The following is an 18290-nucleotide window of genomic DNA, read 5'->3' on the forward strand; positions in this document are numbered from 1 at the left end:
ACTGGTATCCTCTCTGTGACTATTTTTGAACCATTTCAAAAGTTTATATTTTGTCTCACAAATCTATACTGTAGCTTCTCAGACAAGGGTTATTTTTAAGTCTTCCATACCTTATTTCCTACATGTGAATTAGAAGATGTGACAATTTAGGCTGTATCATGTTTTGGTTTTCATTGTTTTTTAGAAAATCTCTAGGCACCCTTCTAAATTTATTCAACAGTCACTGGATTGAAAGTTCCCTGAGAGGAGGAAATACTGCCTTCTGGGTTCCTGCCACAGTGCCTTGCCTACAGTGGTGCTTAATAAATATTGTTGGAGTTTAATGCAAGAGATGGCTCATATGTTTTGCAGGAGTTTTACATACTCTTTTACTATAACACCTTTTGCATTGCATTTGTGGGTCCTATCTTCTAAACATGTCCCAAATTTCAGAAAGATTATAGGTTAGGATAATGAGTCAGGTGGCCGGGCTTTGTCCTGGAAGCTGACCTCAAATCTGCGGAGGCGGTCTGAAGACACTAGAACAGAGATGTCATGACCAGTTGAGAATAACATGAGGGAGATCTTGTTCAGTGCTCCACGTTGGCAGAATGAGAGCAGATTCTGTTCCCAGGTATGTTGTTTCCATATCCCAGACCTGGGATCGGCCTTTCCTTTCCCTTGTGTTTCCTGTATTTCACAGATACATAGGTGACCATATTGTTGTTCATAGATATTTTTTCTTCTTTGGTGAGATAATTAAAAAGAAAAGTCATAGTCATTTGGCTCATTATTAAATGTTCTACTTAGTTTTCTATTTAATTCCTCTTTATGACACTCTGGGTCCTTCCGTTTAAGAAACTGCAATAAATGAAGGAGAGGAACAATGAAGCAGATAAACTTGGATTAGCTGTCTTCTTTGGTAACGCTCAGAAAGAATCACAGGCCGGTACCCTAATTAACAAATCTGAAGTGTGCTGGCAGTTTATAGTTCAAGCAATATTGTCTATAGTCTTTTCCTTTCTGTCAGGCTTTATAGGAAGATGGCACAAAGACTGGTGGTTATATTGTTACACAGATTTAATTCTATAAATGTAAAAAAATTGATTACCCTGGGGGTATTAAGAACTGTTTCTACTGATTGAATATTTTACTTGCATAAATGATAGTTCTTATAAACAGCTGCACATTTTAATGTTAGAGTATTAAAGTTCTTAAATTGTAAGCATAAATGTTTCATTTTGATTGTGAATTTCCATTCCCCACCCAAATACCATAGTACCAAGTACCAAGGTGATACATTGACATACACACTCAACTCCCAAGAAAAAATTCTCTTTATTTTTCTTTATTCCTTATTTTTCTTTCTTTACTTTTCTTTTTTTTTTTTTTTTTTTTCTGTGAATATCTGTTCTAAAATGATTGAACCCATGGGACTACTCTAATACCCTTTCAGAGTCCAAGCTACGTTATTCTCACATGTATGGGTATTTAACATAGCAGAAAATGACATTGCTCAGGGCATGAGGTGATGAGGTAACATTTTAGCTCTCCTGGAAACTTAGTGGCTGGAGGATACCTGAGGGGCGCTCTAATCTCCACTTTCTCTTATTTTACAAATCAGGACACCCAAACCACACACAGATCTAGATGATGTTTTCTCATCAACTAGAAATCCTGTCTTCAGAATTTTCCTTCAGTGATTTCTACTACTACAGTTTAATTGTTGCCTTGAGTATTTAGTGTTGGGTTGTGATTAGGGCTCCACTGCTAGTTGTCAACAGTATCCATTCTTCCTTTGTTCTTTAATAATCAAACACTAGTATCATTTAGGGCATGAATACTGTAATTGTTAGTGTGTTTACAACCAACATGACCATGTAACTATGTCTTATGCAGTCTAATATAAGCAGAAATATTTGGAGGGACTTCTGAGAAGTCTCTTCAAGGAGAGATGATTTAGTTAGAAATTATGTTTTCTTGTCCTCCTGTGTACCCCCTTCTTTCCACTGCTGGGAATGCAGACTTGACTGCTGGAGCTCTTAGGAAGCTATCATGAACCACGTAGTGATCTTGATTAATGTAATGCTAGAATAGTGGGGGGAAATGGGAGAAGAAAACTTGGCTCCTAATTGATGACTATGGAAATGCTCTAACAACCGTATATTGCTTGTTAGGAATTTTTTTCCCCCTTGTGAGTGAGAAACGAACTTCTCTTTCATTTAAGCTGTTATTTTGATTTTTCTCTCACATGTCATTGAACCAGTTTGGATAGAGGGAATTTCAAATGAATGATGGTATTAAAAATGTAGAATTTCAGCAGATTAAGGAGGCATTACAAGAAACACTGGTCTAATGTCAAGAAAACCCAAAGAAATTCATAATATTGGAAGATTTACTTGCTTTCTCTATATCTTATATATTTTATTTGAAAAATGGGGGCAATGATAATAGCCCTACTACTGCTTCATAATTTTAAGGTCTCTAAAAAGTATAAAATACTTTTTATATGCAGTATATTTTTATTAAAAATATTCCCTTGATCTAAAGCAGCATTTCTTAACTGGAAGTCTTTGAATTCATTGATATGTTGTGAAAAATTCAAATTGTGAATACGCTTTTTTTTTCTGCATAAATGGTCCTTTAAATCCTCAACAGAATCTAGATATTAGAGACTGTGTCCAGAATGGGACGGTAATATTTATTTAGAGGGGACCTCTTCTATTGGGGAGCAGCTAAAATGGATTGTTTTAAATCCTCTCTTCAACATCGTAATCAACATTTAGTAACCATCTCTGAATATCTAAACTTGACAGATATTTCAAGTTCTCATTTCAAATACCACTTCTCCCTGAAAGCATTTTTTAAAGTGTCAAGTAGGAAATAATCTTTTCCTTTTCTCAGTTCCCGAAGGACTTTAATAAATACTCTCTTAAAATACTTACGTGTATGATTATACTTCTCCACTGGACTTCAGATTCCTAGAAAGCAAGCATGAAGTCTAGACCTGTTTTAAATCCCCAACCACTTACACGTATTGACTTGTTCAGTAAATACTTGATAGATGAATTAATTCCTGAAAATATTTGCTTGTTTTAGTGGTGTATACAGTACATTTTTTGTATAACCCTGCTCTAAAAAGCACGCTTCAGCCTCTAAAAGTAATGGAATAGGAAGGGCTTCAGATTGGATCCAGAGTTCAGCCATTGGAACATGGCACAGGGAGAATGCAGATGGTGATCCTCAGTGCATGGCTGAAATGGAGATCTTGTCAATTGTCTTCTGTCCCTACCCCTCCAGATGACAATGTGAGTTAGATTTGTGCATAAGCTTGCTCAGAAAAGTTAGATTTTAAAAGATATGAGCAATTTTCTATATGGGAGATATGTATTGTTACCATACTATACTTTCTGTGTAGTACTTACAAAAGGAAGAAAACTTAATCACATCTTTCCTGTAGATACAAATTCAGCTTTTTCATATTATCCAAAAATATATTGGCACTGCAAAATTAAGAAAGAAAGCCGTTTATTGTTGATTACATCATATATGCTTTTAGAAAATTTTGGTTTAATTAAACTTGTTTTTCATCAGCTCATTTCATTCTTACTGGGATATTGTACATTCTTAGGCATTCCAGGAAAAACCTATTGGGGAATTTAAGAGCAATGCCCTTATTTCCATGCAAAGTTTAGAATCACTTACAAGGCATATTTAGCAATCACACTAATTCAGATAAAAATACAACACTTAATCCTGGTGAAAGGAAAATATAGCTTAAATTTGTTGAAATAGTGCCAATAATTCAACTCTGAATTATACAGATTTTTCCACCCAGTTACTTGTATCCCTGGACAACTATAGTTATTTCCAAAGGATGGGCACTATACTTCATGTTCAGAAAGCAAAACAGAAGGCACCCTTTCAGAAAGTATAGGTTTCTTTAGAAAGAATATGAGAAGGAGTTGAGATGCTTGCATCCTATTTCTTCTTCCAAACTCAAGGGAAAAGTCCATATCCCTCCAAATGGGAACATATGGCATGGGTAGTATATGCTTCCTTCTCTTACATATGTATTCCATTGTGTTTCTGTACAACTGTTTAATGTCTCATTTTTTTTTACTCATCAATAATCCAGAAACTTTAATGGACAGGTGTCTTCCCTTAATGAATCACATACAACATCCTTAACTGGACATCCAAGATCCCTCCAGACTGGCTCCACGGTACCCAAAATATAGACTCCATTGGTGGCATTCCCATACCTTTTGTACCTTCAAATGACTTAGCTCATCAAAGTATGTCTTTGGAAAATCCAGAGTTTGGTACATTTTTATATATATCATAAGTGGTTCTCACATTGACAACATGTAGTGAATGACTTAGTGACCTCAGTTCATGAGTGTACACATGTAGAAACCCAAGCCATTTTAGTAAGAAGGGATTTGGGAACTGAACTGGGTTTATTCTAACAAGACCCAGATGAATGTATATACCAGCACTATGGCATATAAAAATTTCACGTTTCCTATTAATGTTGCCTTTAGTGATAACTTCTTTAATACCATTTTTATGATCTCACCAAGCGTATTGAATACTGAAGAGCCAAAACATGTTATTCTCTGTCTTATGACTCTCTTATTTTTATAGAACACTTACAGAATCTATAATTATTGAATTTACTTGTTGATTACTTCTCTGTTGTCTTTCTCCCTCCCCAGGGTATAAACTCTATAATTGTTGTCATCTGTTTGGCTCACCAGCACACAACACAGTGATTAGTACCTAATAAATAATAAATATAGGTTGGATGAATGCATCTTCTCATTTACTTACTTTCCCACTTGTTTTCTCTCCCTCTCTATACCTTTCCATGCTACCAATAATGAATTGTTCTTTGAAATAATTTCAAATAATCCATTGGAATGTAGTAAGTCAATATTGATAAAATGTTTGTTTATATAATGAAATTTGAACATGAAGCCAATTCATTAACTATTCCTAGTTTATTTTTTTTATATTTTATTTATTGCAAGTACATATGAATGTGTATTACGTGGAATTTGATAGATGCTTAGAAAACATTGATTGCCAAAAAAAGAGAGAGAAAACATTGATTGCTTTTGTGACAACATATTAGTTGCTAACAGTGCTAACAGGAGAGCAAATTTTGGGTTATATGGTAATTATAGTTTTCTTGTTTTGGAAATTAACAAAAGGTTTTTAAGAGTGGCTGTGTCATTTTATATACTTGCCAACAATGCATGAGTCATTTAGTTTCTCTACATTCTCCCCAACATTGAATATTTCCTTTTTTTCTAACTTTAGTCATTCTGATAGGTATGTATTAAATCTCATTATGATTTTAGTTTGCATTTTCCTAATAGCTAATGAATATCCATTCATATTCTTATCTGTTTATCCTCCTCAATAAAATGTCTGTTCATGGTGGGCGGGGGCGGTTTGCCCATTTTCTAACCATTATTTCTTAACTAACTGTTTAGTCTTAGAGTCCTTCATATATTATAGATACTAATTCTTTAATGAATATGTGGTTTTCAAATTTATTATCTCAGTATATAGTTTGTGTTTTCATTTTCTTATTTCTCTGAGCAAATGTTTTTGTTTTTGTTTTTTTTTAATGCGCTAAGGTCCAATTTATCAGTTTTTCCTTTTATTTACCATGCTTTTTGTATCAAATCTGGGAACTCTTTGCCCAGCCTTAGATCCTGAAAATTTCCTCAATGCTTTTTCTAAAAGATTTATGGTTTTATATTTTGTATTTAAGTTCTCTAAATCATTGAAATTATTTCCTTATAAAGCTTGTAGGAGTACGGAAGCATTATAGGCAAAGAATATATTTGTACAGAGAGGAGAAAATAGCATGGGGCTTTGAAGGAAGAGAGAAACATCCTGATTGATGAATGTGATATAAAACACAGGTCATAAGGCAAGGGATGATATTAGAGAGAGAACTTTGTACGAATTGGTAGTGTTGGGGTTTTACCAGGTAATTGATAGGGATCCATTGAAAGATTTTAAATGGGGGATAATGTGTTTAGATTTCTATTTTGGAAAGGGCACTCTGACATCAGTGTGGAGAATGGATTTCAACCAGGGTTTTTCACTTTTTATTCATTTCCAGGTGAAAAATGCTACAACAAAATAGAATGGTTTATAGATCAATAAATGGCACAATTTAAAATGTCTGAAAGGAACTCTTTGGCTCCTTAATATAGAGTGCATTCTGCAGAAGTTGAAAGTGATTCTACTCTGAGAAGTGTAGTATTTTTAACTTTCGTAGATATGGAGAAGGGTGTCTCATTATTTAACTTAAGACATTAATTACTATGAAGAGTGATATCTGGGTTTACTCTGTAGTTTCCCTCTTTCCCTTAAAAAGAAGTGGTTTATTTCATATTTTACACCTATCTTCATGTTTTCTGGAAATAGTAAGAAATTTTCATGAATAGCTTGATGAATTGTCATTGGCCTTGGTTTCTAAGAAATCTTAAGAAACTTAGTATTTTCTGAATGGCATCCATTACCACCATTCTGATATTATGTGAGAGGATTGAGTGAGTGGATTAGGATCCTTTCAAAACGAAATTGGCTGATTATTGAGGTTTATGAATCCAGGTGTTTTGTAACCATCATTACAATAATTGATTGTTCAGTGTTCATTGGTGTATGCTAACATGACCTGGTAGAAGGCTATTGGAGAAAATGATACTTAGACATTCTCAAAGCGTTCTCCAAATGCTACTTACTAGTTACAAAAATAAAATGATACCTTTATTTACTAGAGAGTAGTCTGGGGAGTAAATTCAATACCATCCATAACAGGACAAACTGGAAATACCTACCCCTCATGCAGTGCACTAAGAAGAGGTGTCACCTATATGCAGAAAATACAGTAAATGACAGTTTTCTATCACAATTAGATTTCTTGGATTGGTTAATTAAATTGTGGTTATGGAGGTGAAAATCCTTGTTCTTTGGAAAAACATTATTTGGTGAATCATCACATCATACACTTCAAATAGCTTACAATCTTGGGGCGCGTGGGTGGTGCAGTTGGTTAAATGTCCAGCTCTTGATTTCTGCTAAATTCATGACCTCATAGTTTGTGAGTTCTGGCCCTGCATTGGGTTCTGTGCTGATGGCACAGAGCCTGTTTGGGATCCTGTCCCTCCTTCTCTCTGCCCCTCTCCTGCTTGTGTGCATTCTCTCTCTCTCTCTCTCTCTCTCTCTCTCTCTCTCAAAATAAATAAATAAACTTAAAAAGATAGCTTACAATCTTATTTGTCCATTATATATCAGTGAAGTTGAAAAAGCATTATTTATTGAATTCTTTGGAGAATTATTTAAGGATAAAATTCCCAAATGTCTGCTACTTACTCTTAAATGATTCAGGAAAAGAAAGAAGTATAACAGAATGAGAAGGACAGAGGGAAACGATGAGGAGAGGGAATAAAAGGAGAAAGCAGGGTCACCTGGGTGGCTCAGTTGATCATCCGACTCTTGATTTTGGCTTAGGTCATGATCTCATGGTAGTGACCTCCAGCCCTGCCTTAGGCCCACCATGGAGTAGAACCTGCCTGGGATTCTCTCTTGTTCAACTCATTCTTGTTCTCTCTCTCTCTCTCTCTCTCTCTCTCAAAAATAAGCTTCAAAAAAAGAGAAAGCAAATATCAAAATGTTTACATTAGTTCTGAGTCATAGTCATATAGGTTTTCATTACACCATTCTTTCAACTTCCCTGTAAGTTTGAAATTTTTCCAAAAAAAAAAAAAAAAAAAAAAAAAAAAAAAAAAAAAGAAAGAAAGAAAGAAAGAAAATCTGGCTGAAGGGTAATTAACATAGTCAAGTTTAAACTGAGTATTCTATAATCTTATCCAAAGTTATTACATTTTATATGTTATTTTAGGTCATTCCTTCCCAACAATTTCAAGGTTTAATACATTCACTTTAGGCCAACGTGTTTTATTTTTTTAAGGTTTTTAAAGTTTATTTATTTATTTTGAGAGAGACAGAGACAGCCTGAGCTGAGGATGGGAGTGGGGGTGGGGGGGAGAAAGGCAGAGAGAGAGAGGAGACAGAGAATCCCAAGCCGGCTCCACACTGCCAGCGCAGAGCCCAATGCAGGGCTTGATCTCATGAAACTGTGAGACCATGACCTGAGCCAAAACCAAAAGTCAAATGGTTAACAGACTGAGCCACCCAGGCACCCCTATACCAGCTTGTTTTAAAGTTACAAAGTTAGAATGACTGGTTTACTCTAAGCAAACACACCAAGGACCATTTTTGATTGTGAACGTGATTGGAAAAGAAAATATCGTCAACAAAGAAAAATAAATGTTCCGCGTGATAAAGTTTTAGAAAACTCAAAGCTACCATATGTTAGCTATGAGCCCTCCGACATCTTATTCAGCCTCTTTGGTTTTCAGTGCCTTTATCTATGAAACAAGAATAGTAGAGACACTTACCTCATAGGGTTGTGGTAAAGATTAAAGTAAATAATCATTGTAAAATGCATAACTGTTTCTGACACAGTCATCCAAAATAATGGTAGTGTACGATTGAAAAAAAAAACATATATATATATGTATGTATGTATCTGGACAGAAGTTCTCCTTCTGCATTCTGCACAGCTCAGAATTAAATCTGTGATGTCATTCCCCCCAAATCAGGAAAATTACAAATTTATTTTAAAATTGCAAAGACCTGAATAGACGTATTACTTAGCATGAATATGGATTTATACTGTAACATTACATGTGATTATGTGGCTATATCATTTAGATTACCTAGATTTTAGGTTCTTGGAATTAAAGGTTGCTTTTGCTATATTTGTCATTTGTTTGCAATATTTCTACATCATATTGGTTTGATAGAGGATAGAAGGATAGGAATTTTGACAGTGGTTTCCCTGAAAATAACTTTTAAAATTTCTACTTAAAGAGAGACTTGAATTCTGCCTTAATCTCTGATGCATTTTGTTCTAAAGTTAAGCCCGATCCTCTATATCTGGAAATGCATTTGGTGGGGTAGGGGGAAGAAAGAAAGAAAAAACATTAACCGATTTTCTGCAAAGCATGTAGGAAGGAAAGCAGGCATCTTACTCCTCTTTGTCACTCCATGAAATGTTAAGAACAGACTTCGCTTAGTGTAAGCAGTTACTCACTTTTCTTCTAATGTAACATCGTGGTAATCTTAAGAAATAGAGTCCTTTTTGGTTTTGGTTCTCTTACTTCTTGAACACCTTCTTCCTTATCCTGTTTCATCTGCAGCAGATCTAAGGGGAGATAGTTTCTCTTTAAGAAACAAAGGTGAACTGAGTCCCCTCATGTAAAAGCCTGCAGAAGGCTTTTTGCACTCAGTGGAAGGTATGCCAAAGAATAAAATGAAAAACCTCTGCCATCTACCTAGCGCCTACACTCTCTGGAGCCAGCAGAAGAGCACAGCACCAGAGGTGAAGAGTCTACAGGGCACTACATTAGTGATAAAGCTGATTATAAATAATAATGACCTTAGTGGATGATGAGAAATGTGGTAAACTTTTTCTGAGCCAGACAAGATGATGTAGGGGATACAATATAAATGCATATAAAGTTTGTAAGGAAAGCAGATGCTGAGAAATTTTATTTCTCTCCCCAATAATTTAAATGGACAATGAATTTAGTAGGTGCTCAATAAATTTTTGTTCAATCAATAGACAAAAGGGTTTTAAAAACTGAGTTCCTAATGAAAGCCCATATTTTCATTTAATCCCAACTGTCTATTAAAATTGCATGTATTTCAAGAATAAGATCATATTCCTGATATCGGAACATAGAAAGGTTGTTCATCTGTTTAGGGTCAGAGAGATAGAAAGAAAACACGTATATAGAATTGCATGGAGCTCAACTTGCTGAAGAGTTGTCCCCCTTGGTTCCCATGGCAGGGTCTGGTGGTAGTGGGTAACAGATACTGAATTGAGACTCATTTTTATTTGTTCTCTTTGGTTTTGTGAGAAGGGAGACAGGGAGGAGAGGGCCCTAATGGGTACTTGCTAGGATTTGACTTTTTTAGTTAGTGATCATGTCACTAGCCCTTTGTTCTAAGGTCCTGCTTGTTTGTTTGCACTTTAAGTTACAGTACTTTCTTGGTTTTTGAACTAGTTTATTATACTGAATGTGGTAACTTTTGTGGCAGCATATTTAAAAGTCTAAAGTGACTTTCCAGGCAAAACGGTGTTTTCTATTGGTACTGCTGCTATATTTAGAACAACACCATGTAAACTTGGCCGGTTTTTAACCTCAGTTCCAAATTCCCAGGAATTCTAACTATGAGGGTCCCACATGCTTCCCCCTTGGGTCAGAGTTTCTCAAATGTGGCATTATTGACCTACTGGGTCACATCATTTTTGTGCAGGATTGGTGTGTCCTGTGCATTATAGGCTGGATGGCAGCATCCCTGATCTCTACCCACTAGATGCCAGTAGCACCCACCCACCCCCTCAGTTGTGACAGTTAAAAACCAGTCTTGGAAAGTGTTCTGTCTTTGTTAGAAGAAAAATCAGAACCTTCTGAGTGAAAGGATTTTTTTATTTTTAGATGATAAGAAAATGTGTGTGTGTTCTTTAGCCAATCCAATAAGGATAAATCAGTTCTTCCCCAAAAAGTAAATGAGCAGTTCCACTTACAAAACATTTTTTCTACAATTTTTCCCTACCCCTCTCTCTTGTTCTCTCCCTCTCTCTGCACACATACAGGCATGCACATGCACACCTTAAATTAATCGACATTTTTTGCTAAAGATTACTCCAAATGTCTGAGCATTTGGCAATAGATGAATATTGAGGCATATTACATTTTTAATCTAGCTTGTAGGTCAATTTGATGTCATTGTGACATAATATTCAAAATGGGCTGGTTTTCTTCCCTAGGCTGTTTTAATTTTGTCACCCTGGTCTATTTGGGTCATTGTTACAGGAATCTGATTACTTCTTGGAAAACAAATTAGGCCATAGACTTTCTCGTGTGAATCTCTACTTTTGTCTCGCTTCTCGATTATTTTATTATTGGCTCCATTGCTTTTGATTGGAAAAGAAAGTCCGGTCAAGCTGCTAAGATTATCATTCCAGTGGGTGCCCTGGGCAGTGATTTCTGAACCATTCATTCCTTTGAAATTTTGTTCTCAGCTGGAGAAATGTCACAGTTGTCTTAGCTTTTGACTCTGACTTTTAGCAAGAGAAGCAAGGAATAGGAAATAACACTTTCTAGAAGAAACAATGAGCAGTTGTATGCACATCAGGCGACTTACTGCTGAAGATTTCAAAACATTAAAACATATTGATTAAGTTTCAACCTGTTGGGAAATTATTGCCATAACTTTCATTTTTCCCCTAGATTTGCTGAGGCTCAGAGCTGTATTTAACTTGCTGAATCTTGTATTTATGGCCAGAAAGAGACCTCAAGAGCCCCATTCCCCAGGTTCTTATTAGCCTTGACAAGAGTGTGTTAAAATTGCAGACTCCTCAGAGTCCCAAAGAGATGCCTTTTCTTGCAATTTCTATGCAAAGTCTAAAACAATCTCTGTGTATATTTTGGCTTCTGAAATAGATTCTGAGGTAATATATCAGATTATATTGTCTTTGTGAAGACACTTTATTCTGTTTGTAGTTGCTAATCATTTTTCTATTTCCCTTCCTCTTTGCTATATTTATTTTGACATTAATGTTGGCTTTGACCTTAAAGGAAAAAAAAAACTATCAGACATTTCCCAGATTTAGGTTTTTATTATAAACCACTTCATATTTTAAATGATATGTCTCAGGGGAGAAATGTATGAAGAATTGATGGAAGTTAGAAATTTTTAGTTAGTAATTATCACCTACCATTAGAAACAAGTGCAAATCACATGATGTCAAAGTAAATCTATCACATATCGTAATCAAAGATGAATCAAAGTAATTACTAGCCAAACAGGGATTGCGTAGAACTTAAAACCAATTTGACTATACCACTGAATAAACACTTTAGTATTTTAATTTGCTCCTATTTTCATTTACTTCAGCAATATGCTTGCTAATATGACTGAGATGCACAATTGGTATTTAACCTGTTTTTGTCAGCACCTCACATGATCTGCATGAAGTATATGTGCTAAAGTCTCAGTAATAATGAGCCAGATGAAAACAACAGACGTGAAATTTATGCCATTTTACATCTTATGCCAAATTGCAACAATACCCAACAAAGTGAAGAAACAGGTTATCTTAGAGAAATTGGATCGAAAATACTTATAAAAACATGTTTTTTAAATTTAATTTTAGTTTTTAATATGAAATTTATTGTCAAATTTGTTTCCATACATCACCCAGTGCTCATCCCAACAGGTGCCCTCCTCAATGCCCATCACCCACTTTCCCCTCCCTCCCACCCCCCATCAACCCTCAGTTTATTCTCAGTAAAATACTTATAAAAACATGTTTAACCAACACAAAACTGCTCAAAAGTTAACTAAAGTTTGTAAAAGGTTTCATTATACTGATTCATCATCTTCCACTTTGTTTTATTGCTAATGACTATTGATCATAAATCTACTTGAGGCCTTATATCTGGTTTGGAATAACTGAGTCGGTAAAGGATATGAAAAGGTCTGGCAGGATGCATTTTACATGAGATCCTGCGTCCTTTTAGTGAGCTACTTTTCTGATTACTGAGTGAAGGATCATAAAAGTGTCCATTTTCCTTTTATTCCCCAAGGCCAGTACCAAAACCCTAAGATAACTTGAGTTGTTTTGACTGTGATGATACACATTTTTCCACAAAAGATAAGGTAACTGATAATGTGAGAAGCCCTACCTTTCTTTACCTTTGAATAGTAGGAGCATAAGAAAGATGGAATAATCCAGTTAAATATGAAAAGACTCTTTCCCCAAGAACTCTAGCTATTGGCTCATGAAGACAAACATTTACCTGGACTTTTGGCTCTTTGTCCAGTTTTATTTTCAGGTAGACATCATTAATGTAGAATTAGATAAAATTATTTTCTAACTCATCAGTCTTTTTTTTTTCTTTCACACGTTTATAATTTACCCACACCTCATGATCACGATGCCTCCAGTTCTCTAAAATAGCTGCTTATTAGCCAATTGATCATGAGACCCTCAAAGGTAACAGAGCCCCCCATTTGGGATATTTTTTTAAGTATACTTTTATTTTCATTCCTCTGGTTCTGTTAGAAGCGTAAGCTAATGGAGGTCTACTTTCTAGCTCTTAGAACATATAGAACGTCATATCTGTGAGAGCCCTCAGAAGTCTGGACCAAGGCCCTGTTATACACATAAGAACACTAGGGCTCAGAAAGGAAAAATGTCATACTGTAGAACACCTGATTTTTATAGCAAGGTGAGGATTAGAACTTGAGATTTCTGATTCCCTAAATTCCCCTTGTCCCTTTCTCACATGGACTTACTAACTACTAGCTGCTATGTGGGTATAGAACTTTAAATTACCGCATGGGTGCCTTGATCACTGCCTTTCAATGAGTGACACAAGAGAGGAGTCTCCTTTCTCTCACATGGAGTGTTTTACATCCCTGACTCAGATTTGCTTAACTAAAGTCAAACTTAAATAAACAAATGTCTTCAGGGGCTAGTGGGTAACATATATGAGCAAAAGTGGGGTGGCACCATTTGGTAAGACGTTCTGTTTAAAAATGTTCTCATTCAAATACTAAAATCTCTGTTTTGCCAGTGGGTAACATATATGAGCAAAAGTGGGGTGGCACCATTTGGTAAAACGTTCTGTTTAAAAATGTTCTCATTCAAATACTAAAATCTCTGTTTTGCCAAACCAAGCCTGTCCACAGGCTACAACTTTGCAGCTCTTGTCTGCATCACCACATGGATAGGTAGTGAAGAACATTTTTTCAGTTATGTAAGCACAATCAACATTACAGTTACTTTTACCATATTTGGTGTCCCAAATACTGTGCCAAACCCTCTGCTTTGAATGCACTGGACTTCCAGTACTCAAGGAGAAGCATATCTTTGGGGATATAAAATGCCCCCACAGAGACCAGCTTTCGTCCAACTAGTCTCTCCAATGTCTAGACCTGCAAAAAATATACAAATGTATGTCTCATAAAATCCATAGGGGAAATGAGACTGCAGCCTGTAACCTTCCTGAGAGCAGCAAAAAACCCTAACAGACAAGCCAAATCACAGGGCAAATCCACCATATGTACTGAACAACCAGTGTAATTATGTTCTGTAGTTGAGGAATTACATAAATTGCCCATTGGGAAGGAAACCGTAATCTCTACCCCTCCCTTGAAATCTATAAACAGCTGTGTGAGTGTCTCTGTTTTTGAAAGGTTGAACACATTTGATCGGGGAACCAACTTGATTTCCTAATCAGGTTCAATATGAGCAGAGCCAGTTAGAGATGTGTGTGATTCTCCCAGTGTGCGTCTTTGATTCATGCGCTAATTATGTCGATCCTTTGGGGAACACAGCCACGAAGCTGGGTCCTCCTTGATTAATGCTGGCTGAGAGCCATGCAGCACGCAGCAGAGAGCAGTTCAGCATCTCTAGTCCCAGCTGAGAATATGGTCCCATTATCTCCCAGCTGCCTAAGCAATCCATAAGGGCCTGTTCTGCGTGGATGATCAGTGTAGTGGAAGCAGGGACTTGCTGAGAGCTGAAATCTCTGTTTGATTTGCTGTAACATGTAAAGCGAAACTGGGACATTTTACTTTACAGTCTGTAAGTACCAGGTTTTCTTCCCCCCTCTTTCTCCCTAAAGCTCCATGGGAATGTGACTTTGCAAGCTGCATTTGATTTGGTGTTGCTTCGCTCTTTGTTGAAACAAGCTGGTGAGACAGAGTGTCATCTGTTTAGAGCTTGCTGTTTCTGTCAGATCTCTTTTATAATTGATTCATACAGGAAAATAAGAGACCTTTCAGAATGCTTTTATAGAAGTTAAAAATTATTGGTTTTGTTTTTAATTTGGAAGCATGGGCACATTGTCTTTTGTGCTCAGGATGGTTAGAGCATATGTTTATCTTCTGTATCTCTGGCCATTGCAAGAAAAATGTAAGTAAAAGTAATGTGTATGTAAAGAGATCATCTTACGTGCACTTCTGTATCGAAGAAGCATGTGTCAGTATTTGCAGAATTTGTTTAAGAGTTTATTTTGTGGCTCTCTGCTGCCACTAAGAAAGGCAGAAACAGGAAAGTTTCTCTTGTTTTTCAGTTGCATGCTGTTTAGAAACTTTGCCAGGGGTGGGGGGGGGGGGTGGGAGTAAGTATTAGGAATATTTGCAAATATAAACTCTACATCTCCTTTTTCATGCTTAAAGTCTGTGTTTCAAAATAAGAGTCTATTTCTTAGCTCTATTTTGTGTTTGTGCCACTTTTTGTGAAGTAATGTTAATTAAAAAAAAGCCAAAAAATATCATTTCAAATCCTCAGTTCATTTATATTTCATGTGTCTCCCAATGCAGTCTATCAAATTAATACTTGTTATCCATGCAAGATGAATTGATCATAAAAAATGATATTAGAAATTAATATTGTTGATAATGTTTGCATGGTGTCTCTCAAATGATCAATGGCTTAGTGAAATTAAAGATTGTTATCACTATGGAAAGGGGTATGTGGTTATTTTTTTTTCCAGGTTTCCCTAACCTAAATATAAATCACACTTTTCTTCCTGGATTGAACATAGAACAATTGAATATAAGAGGCTTGAACAGTTTGAACCAATAGCCAGAGCTGAGGTGGACCAAAATGAACTTGAAATCATTCATAGTTGAAAAGGGGAATCAGAGTGCCCTCAGTGAGCTTGAGACCATCGAACTAGAGGATCCCATAATTTCCAGAGTGAAAATACAATTTTCATGAATAGACAGTAGGTCCCAAAGCAGAGGAAAACCACAGGCTGTGAAGTATAAAAGTGTCTTACTGGTGGGGACAGAGTATGCTCTCATTAGACTTGCTTGATAGGAACAATGCAAGAGAGAGAAGACGCAAAATAGATGGTTGTCTATGTGAGGTCAGACATTTTCAGGGCTTGAGGTTTGGAGGGAAAAAGTAACAAGCTAATAGAGAACGCTTAACATCTGGCCAGATGGAGCAAAAGCAGAATGGCTGTGTTACCTCTGGGTAGCGAACAATCCCAGGGCTGTCCTTGCAGAGAAGTCTGTTTCTGGAAAAAAGCAAGTGTGTTTAAGGATGTTCAAACACTGAAATCTGAAATGAAGGCAAGTAGTTTTGATGGTCATGTTTCCCCTAAACAAAAGAATGGCTTCATGTCTTCTTCCAAAACCAAGCTGACGTTTAAGCGATGGTTCCTGAGGAAGCTTCAGCTATATTTGGAAAAATAAAAATGTTGGTGTTTTCTAACTAGTACAAGTATATGATCTTGCAGAGATGTTAACTTGTTTAAAATGACAAGAGACGGTAGTCTTGAATTCTATTTTTTTTTAGATAGTAGGAATTTTCCCCCTTTTACAGGAGTATTTTACTGAAGTAGTTTAAATTTGATTTTTTATTTTCCATTCAGACATTTAGAAACTTCATCTCCTATGATAAACATTTTTATGGCTGGTCACTACAAAGCTGTAAGAGGTATTTGCAAGATTTATAGTGTGCTCCTCTTACTTTAGAAACGTTTTGATTATTTGCTAAAAATTAGGACACTCTCTCCCCAGTTGTGCTTAATCTGTAGAAAAGGGATTGGATGCTCCAGGGGTAGTTTAGGGTCTGGTCACTTGACAGATGGGGAAGCCAGATGGATGTCACATATACCTTGTAAGAGGTGATTTTAAAGCCATGGTGATTTATTTGGTATTTAAAATGAATGTAAAGTGTTATAAAAGATAATAAAGGAAAAAAAGTCTTATGTCTCTGTATGTGTTTGCATGTGTGCAAATCTACTCATCACCCTGGTAGGTGGTTTCTATGCTCTTCTGACTACGGTAACCCCTCAGCATCGAGAAGGTGCTGATGTTGAACAAAGTGGAAAGAATCCTGACAAGGGACACATCAGTAGAGAGTAAAGCCCTTAGCAGGGTGTGCTTTGGGCCCTTGGCAAATGTTTTGTCTGTGCCCAGAGGTGCAGGGCTAAGCGCAAAGAGAACTTCACAACATCCTCAGCACACTTGTAATCATGTCCTGTTTGCACACAAACTGCACTCCAGCCTTCCTTGACAGGGTGGATCAGCAACTGTGAGGTGTGGAAGAGACCTCTGTAAACTCCCTCTACAATAACTTCAAAGTGAATATGATGGAACAAAAACTGAATTTAATAATCCTGAAAATTTTGACTGATTTTAAATGTTAACAAGCCTTGACTACTATGCATTGTCAAAGTATCCACTCAATGGATTATCCGTAATAACAGTTGAAGCTTGAGTTAAGCTTTTTCAAATTGCTGTGCAAGCTCTAATAAGCCACTTTACCTCTCTGTGCCTCAGTATTCCCCCTGTAAGATGAGGTTTGATTTATTATTTATTTATTTAATGTTTTATTTTTTTTTGAGAGAGAGAGAAAGAGAGAGTGAGAGAAAGGCAGAATACGAGCAGGGGAGGGGCACAAAGAGAGGGAGAAAAGAATCCAAAGCAGGCTCTAGGCTCTGAACTGTTAGCACAGAGCCCGACACAGGGCTCAAACTCATGAACCTGAGATCCGGACCTGAGCTGACATCAGTCACTCAACCATCTGAACCACCCAGGCACCCCAAATGAGGTCTGATTTTTAAGATGACTTTCGGGGTTACGAAAGTCTATGATCTCATGACACTTCATTCTAATCTCTCCCTCACTCCTGGAAAGCCCTTCAAATTGCCCAGGGACTGAGTGAAATGTGATATAATTGTCATCTGAAGCAAAATGTTACTGGGATTCTTTCCTTTCTTCCTTTCCTTTCCCTCTTCTCCTGTCCTTATTCCCTTCCTTTCTTCCTTCCTTTTTTCTTCTTTCACTCTATCCGTACTCCCTCCCTTTCCACTCTGTCCTAGTTACCCTCTCCCTGTTTTTTTATTAGCGAGTTGTTCTAAAATCAAACAGAAACAAAGCTGGGAATGTCTGTTCTTGTGACTAATCTGTTTGTTTGCCATCTACTCTTATGATAGATCATCGAGGTATAAGGTGTATAATGGTGTCCTGCTCTGCTGTGTATTAACAATTACTTACTAGTAGGCATGTGTATACAGACAGGACCTGAAAGTTATGGATGTGTATATTTGGATGTATAGATTGCCCATATTAACTTTTAAAGTAAGAGAATAATTTATCTTATATTCCAAATTGAAGTT

At 36.4% G+C, this 18290-nt stretch overlaps 1 protein-coding gene across 5 annotated transcripts in view; it reads left to right on the top strand.

Moving 5' to 3' along the window:
* CNTN4 (contactin 4) overlaps positions 1-18290 on the top strand; it is an 898074-nt gene that overhangs the window by 374530 nt on the left and 505254 nt on the right. The window contains exon 1 of one of the 5 annotated variants that reach the window (XM_078442807.2): positions 14471-14737. The exons of the other annotated variants lie outside the window; for them this stretch is intronic. The gene's annotated coding sequence lies outside the window, so the exon portion shown is untranslated. Of the gene's footprint in view, positions 1-14470; positions 14738-18290 lie in introns of those variants that run through there. 5 annotated transcript variants of the gene reach the window in all.

This window comes from Panthera onca, chromosome A2, assembly GCF_046562875.1.
Source record: "Panthera onca isolate mPanOnc1 chromosome A2, mPanOnc1 haplotype 2, whole genome shotgun sequence".
Taxonomy (NCBI): domain Eukaryota; kingdom Metazoa; phylum Chordata; class Mammalia; order Carnivora; family Felidae; genus Panthera; species Panthera onca.